Consider the following 9,631-nt stretch of genomic DNA (forward strand, 5'->3'; position numbering starts at 1 on the left):
AAACAATCCAATAACCTTTAACACCAACATCTACAAAATCAGAAAATGCTCTGATCAATATCTTTTGGGGTCCGATAAAATATTTTCCCTAAAGCCAAAGCTGTCGCCGTTTGATGAAAGGCTGTTCTTCTGGACACTAAAGGTCAACACCAGGCTAATATTAACGCCATTATATAACACTGTACAGAAATAAAACCAAGAACTGACAAACGTGTAAGATAAAGTGTTTCACTGAACATGAGAACAGAATAAAGAGATCTGTCAGAGCCAAGGAACATGTTGTCTAAATGCTTTGCATCTATCATCTGACACTGCGGCTGTCACTATGTTTCACATTGCACGCAATATTAAAAGAAAGATCACAGGTGAAATCTTTTTAAAGGGCTGGTGCAACAGTTTTTCATGCATTCTGTCCTCTTTACAATGTCAAACGTGCTGGCGTTTCAAGCTTAACAACATGGTCAACTTGTCTAAAAGCGAGTTGGACGAATCACGTTGCATTTCTGTATTTCTTGAGCCACGCCCCTTGGGTTCGTATCTGTTTCGGAAAGTTTTTCGAACATGACATTCCCTTATGTAACAACTTTTATTAGTCCCTGACAATTCTCATGGAAATGCAAGCCCACGCGTCAACCAGCGAGAGCAAGAAAAAGAGCACGCCAACACGTCAAAAACCCATCAATCCGCTTTGTTCGTTGTACTGAACATCAGGTGTGTTTGTTTTTGGTTCACTGCTTTTCAGTGATGGATGTGATATAAACGGTGGATATAACGCTGGATTTGGAGATCGTTTGAAACTGATAGATGACGGTGTCCCTGCGCTAAAAGATGTCAGACATGAACCACACACAGTAAGTCAAACTAAGTCTTATGTGTGTGTTTTGTTGGCAATCAGCGCGTACGTGCATTATGTAAACAACACAAACTTATATTGAATCAACAGTTATGCAGGGATAATGTGCTGTAGTCCCGCCCCCCCAATAGGCCTTCAGGGGCTTGCCTGTTTTGGGAAATAATCGTACAGCTGTATCTGTCTTTTATAAATGTCATCAAACTAAATACTCTTCAAAGCAGAGTTTATTTGGTTTAATTGATATTTTAAATTAGCTTTTATTTTTAGATCTGTGCTTTTTCTATGTTAATTTTAGTTAACGTTTTAGCAATTCTGGTATAATCTTTTGTCATTTAATAATTTATTTGTTTATTTTTATATTGCTGTATAACATTAATTGATTTCTATTTTTGTTTTATTTAAATAATTTTAATGCTTTTAAACTTATTTTTAAGTTTATTTTTGAGGCAACATTTCAAATTTTCCTCAAAGTTTTTCCAATTATTTTTAGGTCAATATTTTATTTGATTTCAATAAACAGAGACGATTTCAAAGTTAGAATTTTAGTAAACTAATATAACCTTGCTTCGAAGAAACAAAGTATGCAATACTACTGTATATGTACTCAAGATTGAAGTCCACGTTAACCGGAAGTTGCGATCATTTATACTTCCGCATTCTGACGCATTTCCGAGTGAAATGGAATGTCAAATGATTAAATTAGTGGACGTGGCTTTTGTCCGATTCCGATTTGATTGGAGGTATAAAAACATTTTGAAATGGAACTGGCAGCAGTCCAGTGAACTGACATTCAAAGGGGAGGAGTTAACGGATGCTCTGCCCAAGCCGTCTAACATAGGTCATTTAAGATGGATAGTCATTACAGTAAGGAAGTGCATTTTCAGATTTAGGCTGAAGATTGCGATTCCACTCCATTTAAAAAAAATTGAGAATGACCCACATTGATCAACTATTTACGATAAACGCTGCAATACTTCATGTAAAAGTAGCCATTGATATTTTTTATCTCACTGGGACTTAATATTTGGCAGAAACTGAGTGTTACCTCCGCTTTATTATCTCAGTTATTTCTCCTACACATCAGAGAGGTTAAATGGAGAGCAAATGGACACTTATGTTCGAGTCTCATCTGCATCAGATATTTCTCCTGCGAAAAAGAGTCAGAATTCTCACAAATGTCCTCATTCCTGTTTCAGAAGAGAAAACTGAGCTCAGATTTGACTTTAACTCGACACAATTAAAATCAAAGCGGCTCATGTGCAACATAACCTTCTGTTCTGTTTCTCTCTGTCTGTCAGTCCTCAGGCCAGCGGCCGGCGGCACCACTCACGCCTGCAGACAGATGTCTGCGTCTGAGCTGAACCAAGAGCATTGGGGGGTTTGGCTGTCCAACGGTGATGTTCAGTATCCAGTAGGGGGCAAAATCTGCCCTTTTACCCTCCTGCCCCAAGACACTGGATAAAACAGGCCAAACTCCACCAAAATACCTTCACCAAAAACAAAAAATTTGAGGGATGAACACCCTAAAAAATCTGTAAAAATATGGCACAATATACAGTATTAATATGAAGGAATTTTCCTTATTAATTTGTATACACTACACATGCTTCCCCACTGGTCACATTCCGACGCAACCTACGATCACTCTCTCCCTCTCGCTTATCCTCTGCAGTCTCTGCTACTCTCCCACTCCCAGTTCTCTCTCCTTAATGCTAACATCGCCACCCACACCCTTTGCTCCAAACTTCCCTCCTGCTTAGACATCTTATGCCCTCTTAGATCTCGGCCATCTCGTGCATCTCCTTCTGTCCCCTGGTTATCTGATGTTCTCCGTGAGCATCGCCCCTCTCTCAGGTCTGCTGAGAGAAAGTGGCGCAAATCAAAAGAACTTACCAACCTCTCTCTCTATCAGTCTATTCTCTCTTCCTTCTCTGGGGATGTCTCCTCTGTGAAAACGCAGTACTACCACGCTAGAATCAACAACTCTCCTGACCCTCGTACTCTCTTTAAAACCCTTTCTGCTCTTCTTTGCCCGCCTACCCCCTCACCTCCATCGGACTTAACAGCTGATAATTTTGCGTAGTTCTTTATGAAGAAAACGACCACCATCAGCAATCAATTCTCTGCGCCACAGTCTCTTGACCACGCCCAATCCCCAGACACCTGCTTGCTCCCCTCGTTCTTTCTCCAATCTGAAGAGGACGTTTCCAAGGTCATTTCTTCTAACCACCCGACTACTTGCCCCCTAGATCCCATTCCCACTCATCTCCTCCAGGCCATTTCCCCATCGGTTGTTCCCTCTCTGACCCACATTATCAACCCGTCTCTCACCACTGGTACATTTCCTACACTCTTCAAAGAGGCCCGTATTACCCCACTACTAAAAGTGGTGGTGCTACAATGGTTCAGGTCTTACCTCTCGGGTAGGTCCTTTAGAGTATCTTGGAGAGGTGAGGTGTCTGAGTCCTAACATCTCGACACAGGTGTGCCTCAGGGCTCAGTGCTTGGTCCGTTTCTATTCTCTGTATACATGACATCCCTAGGCTCTGTCATTAGTAAAAACATGGCTTTTCCAATCACTGCTATGCGGATGATACACAACTCTACCTTTCTTTTCACCCAGACGATCCAACTGTTTCTGCACGCATCTCAGCTTGCCTAGCCGACATCTCGCTCTGGATGAATGGCCATCACCTGCAGCTGAACCTTTCAAAAACAGAACTGCTTGTAATCCCGGCCGATACAAAGACTCATCACAACCACTCCATTCAACTGGTCTCATCAACCATCACATCGTCCAGAAAGGCAAGAAACCTGGGAGTGGTGATCGATGATCAGCTCAACTTCACAGATCAAGTTGCCAGCACCGCCCGGTCCTGTAGATTCATCCTCTACAATATTAGGAAAATTAGACCCTTCCTATCAGAGCATGCTACGCAAGTCCTCGTAAAGGCTCTGTTCTTGTCAAGACTGGACTATTGCAATGCGCTACTGGGTGGACTTCCAGCTTGACCAACCAAACCTCTACAGATGATACAGAATGCTGCAGCAAGAGTTATCTTTAATGAACCGAAGAGAGCACACGTCACTCCTCTATTCATTAAGCTAAATTGGCTCTCTATAGTCGCTCGCATCAAATTCAAGACTCTGCTCCTGGCTTACAAGACCACCACTGGTTCGGCACCACCTTATCTTCCCTCGCTACTGCAGACATATGTACCCGCCAGATCCCTACGCTCTGCAAACGAACGGCGTCTTGTGGTGCCATCCCAAAAAGGTTAAAAAATCTCTCGCGCACCTTCTCCGGATCTGTTCCACCTATGTGGAATGATCTGCCCGCTGCTACAAGATCTGCAGATTCTGTAGCCATCTTTAAGAAACGCCTGAAAACATATCTCTTCCGTCAACATCTGACTGATCTGTTCTGACTTTATTTTCTTCTCTACTCTTTAAAAAAAAAATCAATGAATGAATGAATTAATGATTCTGTATACTGTGTTAGGTTATATGAGACCAGTCTTCTTTTTTGATTGCACTTATGCCTTTGTTGTACTTATGATGTCCTAATTGCTTCCATTGCCTATCCCACCTGTAAGTCGTATTAAATAAAACCGTCTGCTAAATGACTAAATGTAAATGTAATGTAAACGTATATTTGTTTTACCTGTATTTGACATTTTGCACTGCATTAAATACATTTTAGCATTAACAGAATTGTCCATAAAAAATTTTTTTTACAGTGTATACTGTATGTGAATATGCACCGTGAGTCACTTTGGATAAAAGGAATATGGACAAAAGTAAAATGTTTTTAACTCATAACAGAACATTCAAATAAATCTGCCAAATTAATAAATGTAAATAAGGTTTACCGGTAAATAGTTCACCCAAAATAGAAAATTCTGTCATAATTCTGTCATAACTCATCCTCTTGTCATTTAAACCTGTCTGAGTTTCTTTCTTCTGCAGAACACAAAAGAAGATATTTTAAAGAATGTTGGTAACCGAACACAAAACCAGTGCAATTGAATGGATGCCCCTGCTGTTCGGTTAGATATAATATCTTCTTTGTGTTCTGCGGAAGAAAGAACCTCATACAGGTTTGAAATGAGTAAATGATGACAGAATTTTCATTATGGGGTAAATGATCACTTTAATATTTGCCTTTATGCATTCGGGTGATGTTTTTCTCTGAAAAACTGACAAAGCACAAGCTACACATTTCATTTACTAAGCATGTTTGCTGGGATTTGAACCCATGACCTAGCACAATGCTCTGCCAACTGAGCCACAAGAACACTTCATTCAGACTGGGAATTCAAAGTCAAGACGACTTAATAAAATGGGATCGTTTTTTTAAACACTTGGTCCAGCTTAGACAAAAGAAATCCGTGCTGTTTATTCAGCTTAGTGCATCTCAGTATCTGTAATGATAAGATAAAGTTTTTAACAGATACATTCACGGTTGAATCCGACCATTGATCTACCAGACATGTCATGTGCATCGACCCCAGGGTCAAACAGGACTCGACACGCTGACCTCAAGAAAAAGAAACACAGAAGATAAAAACACACGCTGTACACTTGAAAAGTCTTGAGGTTCTGAAGCAGATCCCTAAAGGTTGAGAGTTCTTTGGAAACCTTCAGTTTCAGCCAAAGCCCAATTACACGAACGCCTCGGGCGTCCCCCAGGGGCCGGGCTCATGAGGTCACTTCCTGCTCTTAAAACACCAATTATATTCAAGACAATGCAGCATTACACGTATGACCTTGGCTAATCATCGACTTTAATTATCCTCAGAGTTGTTCACTTCACGCCAATGAAAACAACAAACGCAATGTGTTCATAACAGCAGCTGTGTGTTATTTAAAGGACTGAAATGATTATTTATTATTTCTCAGAAAAACATTTCTAGCAACATGACTTTGGTGCTGCGAGAGGAGATCATTAGAAATGGAGCTTATCAAAGTAGAAAATCTTTTGTGTGGCATGCTGGGCTCTGCTTGGGCAAGCATTTCTCTCTCGGTCTGTCTTGTGTGCGATCTGTGCCACGTCACCCGTCTATTGATCAGGTGTAATTTGCATCCGCGGCAGATAAGAGTCGCGTGCACCGTGAGGACGATGATTTATTCATTTCGAATCAAAACAGCAGATCTTCAGAGAGAGCGAGAGAGACTGCAGGGCTCTCTAGATCTCTCGTGTCTGTCTCAGCCCGAGGCCACGGGAGCGCCAGTCCTTCTCATTAACAAGGTGAATCACGCCGTCGCTCTCTAATTACCCGACATGACAACCGGTAACGTTCACACACGGGCGGCACATTCACAAGTCTCCAAAGTGCGGATTTCTCTCTTTCTGCTCGTTCCTGCAGATGACACTCGCTATGGAGAATACAGGAGGCAGAAGTCGAACGCTGTCTTGTGTGACCTCAGGCTAAGAGGTGTGAAGGGTCAAAGGTCACAGTGACCACTGATATCCGATGAGGAATGTTAACAATCAGAAAAAGAGACAAAACATCTAATAAAAAAGTGTCCTTTTTAAATGAGCGAATCCTTTTAAACATATCGGGCCACATTTATAAAAACAAGAGCAGAAGGAATTTATGTGAAAACATAAAAAAACATATGTGTAAACGCCTTTATTTATTTTTTTCTCAGTCCCGATGAAAAACGTTTTTGAAAAGTTTCACGTACACATGACAGTGTAATCAAAACGGTCTGCATTTACAGGGATAAAAACCCTGTAGTATGCGCGCCAGGCCAGTGGATGGCGATGTTGTTGTGTAAAAAAACAGGACACATGCTCAGTTATAAGCCAACAGTGCTTTTTAATACCGTTGGTCGACGTACATGCATGTCCAAAGTCTTGCGAATGTTAATAGTGTGTTTCTGCTGGTCCTATTGGTGCAGCAAATCCACATTTTGCTGGGGAAACATTAATACATAGTCCAGCAGCGAGAGCTCACAGTACGGAAAGCTGACATATTGTTTTGGCTATACTCACGTGTAATACGCATGTGTGTGACGTCATCGTTTTCAGAAAGTTTCTTCTTGTAGTTTACATGGAAACGAAAAACGCGGCATTTTCAAAAAGTTGAAATATGAAGCCCGTTTTAAAAAGTCTGCATTTTCAGTTCCCCAAAACGCCATTTCCGTCTAAACAAATGGCTGAAATACATAACACGTTCTAGTTTAAAACGCGTCGTATAAACAGCCTCTCAGTTTTGTTTATGTGTCCATGTCTGATGGCGTAATAGTAAAACCAAATGAAAGAAACAGTAAACTAATATATAAAAGTCCTCTCTCGGATCATGCAGTTGATAAAGAAATGTAAAACTATGGTAGCATATGCAGGTACTGCGAAAATGAGAAGAGATATAAAGTTACAGCTTCTTTTTTTCGATTTCCTGCGGCATTTTTAACTATCAATGGCAACGTTTTGGGCTGGGCAAAAAGATCAAAAAATCTATTAAACATTTTCTTTAATTTGGTCGATTCGATATATCAATTCTCAAAAGCCGTAGATCTATTTTTTCTTTCATATTTCCACAAGCTTTGAACATTCATTAACATGAATGTTATTGCTACTACTATCCACTAGATGTCACTTTTACGATGGGTGGATGTTACAACAGGGAGGACATCCTTCGGTTATTGAAAACAGATTTATTTTAAATGCAGATTTTTTATAGAAATCCGTTTATTTTGTGGATGTAAACACAATCAATGATGCCCAATTGAGCAGATGATAAAGTCAATTTAATGTCCATTGTTAAATAAAATAAAAGTATGTCACTGAGAGCTTCCGTCTTCATGGAGTTACTGACCCTTTCATCTCTGTCTTCACTGTAAAACTCTCTCTCTCTCTCTGTTCAGTGTTCTCAGGCACATCGGCTCATGCCCAAACATGTATAGTTCTTTACTTCTGATTCCCCTGCTGCTAACATCCCAAAGAGATCCACGTACAAAGAGAAAGACCGACTACAGGCGACCACACACACACACACACACACACACACACACACACACAGGCCTTTAACCATCACTGCTCGCTTGCAGGCAAAATCTCGCTTTGTGTTGTTTTTTCTCTCATTACAGCACTTTGTAATATTCAAAAACACACAGGGATGCCAAAGGTATCGCTAAAGCTTCATTCTTTTCTTTTTCCAAGCTTTTTGTTTCACTGCTCTTTTCTCACATTTGTTATATGAGACCTTCAGAAGATCCTCGTGACCACAAACAAGTGAACACAAACTGACTGTGGACACACAATTCAAAATCTCTATCAGCTCCTCTGTCTCATTAAAAGATATCACGTAATTTTGTCATTCCTGTATGTCCTGTAAGTGATCTATGAGTTTAATACTTAGTTCACCCAAAAATGAAAATCTGTCATCATTTTTTCATCAACGAGTTGTTCAAAATCTATATAATTTTTTTGAGTTTGGTTAAAGAGAGAGAAAGATATTTGTAAGAATGCTTTTAACTAAACAGGTCTTGTCCTCCATTGACTCCAATAGTAGAAAAAATAACAACGGTAGTCGAAAGTGCCTGTTTGAGACTCTTCCCATCACACTGTCACATTTTCCGAAGGATCGTCTGCTCTTCAGAAGGAACAGAGGCATTATGGGATGTTTGTGTCTCTTTCGGTTTAGAAGCACGACAGCTCGGTCCACAGCAGAGATGTCTACGTTTAAGACACACAACGCAACGCTATCACAAAAGAGAAAGAAAGAGAAACAAAACTGCCCGGAGGAGAAAAAATATTTGAAGAAAATGATTTAAAGAGAAAAGCTCAGACATTCCCATCTGACACACCCGAGTTTCACACAACATTATAAAACCAGAACAAAATCTGGAGACCAGGACGAGAAATACATGAGAGAAAGTCACTTAAACAGGTGAGAAAATACAGACAGACTGTCTTCATTCAGGTCAGATGAGGGAGGTAAACTACACTGACTCACTTCTCTGTGACTTAAATGACTTCAACTCTCTGTCAAAACTGGATGATATTAAAAATAAACTATTTATACCGTTCGCAATGTAAAAATCAATGTATCAGTGGTTTCATTACCCGATTAAAATATCTAAACATCCAAAAAACTAAATAAAAAACATTTTAGTTTATTCGTTTTAGGCATGAACTTCACTTAACGTTATTTATCCCAAAAACAAGAAGCTGTGTGAAAGGGGCCAAAACTTCATTCAAGACTAAAATTCATTTCATAAGATATTGTGTTTCAAAGAAATGTATCTTAAATATATGAATATATTAATATTCGTATTAATAAAAAAAAATTTGTGTAAACATCGGGTCTAATTCAGATTCTTTTTCCGTGTCCAGTTTTAGTTTCGATGGGTGTTAAAATGTTTCTTATTTCACAATTTCTCACTTGGAACAAAGACAGAACCGACACGACTGCAGAAAATGAGCCAAGAGAAAGATTCTGGGATTCATTTGAACCGAATCCCATCCCAAGAATGATGATGGAGAAATGTTTGTTTTCTCTGGTTCGGTGTGTTCTGTCCTCTCCATAAACTGTGCCGTTTAGCAGCACCGAGCGCAAGCGTTTACCGTCACTTTGTCCTTGTCTGTGACACGCAGGCCGCGGGCGAGTCGGGCCGGAGGCTGTGGTGGTTTACCCAGGTGGTCAGCAGTGGTCACTCTGCCCTCTCTTCTGGTGTTGAGACCGGGGCAGAGATGATGAATCTGTGGCCGCAGACGGTCTGTGTGAGCTGACACAGTGATGTATCTGCCAGGCCTTCTCTCGCCCGCTC

General features: G+C 40.4%; 1 protein-coding gene across 6 annotated transcripts in view; it reads right to left on the minus strand.

Moving 5' to 3' along the window:
* The window catches only part of LOC130435346 (transcription initiation factor TFIID subunit 4-like), a 76,779-nt gene that overhangs the window by 36,723 nt on the left and 30,425 nt on the right, over positions 1–9,631 (minus strand). Inside the window, exons 14-17 of one of the 6 annotated variants that reach the window (XR_008908806.1) lie at positions 3,461–3,559; positions 3,270–3,375; positions 2,123–2,340; positions 1,899–2,000 (exon numbers count right to left, since the gene is read on the minus strand). The exons of 3 other annotated variants lie outside the window; for them this stretch is intronic. The gene's annotated coding sequence lies outside the window, so the exon portion shown is untranslated. Of the gene's footprint in view, positions 1–1,898; positions 2,001–2,122; positions 2,341–3,269; positions 3,393–3,460; positions 3,560–9,631 lie in introns of all 6 variants that reach the window. 2 more of the 6 variants (XR_008908807.1, XR_008908808.1) reach the window with 2 other exon arrangements.

This window comes from Triplophysa dalaica, chromosome 14 (assembly GCF_015846415.1).
Source record: "Triplophysa dalaica isolate WHDGS20190420 chromosome 14, ASM1584641v1, whole genome shotgun sequence".
Classification (NCBI taxonomy): domain Eukaryota; kingdom Metazoa; phylum Chordata; class Actinopteri; order Cypriniformes; family Nemacheilidae; genus Triplophysa; species Triplophysa dalaica.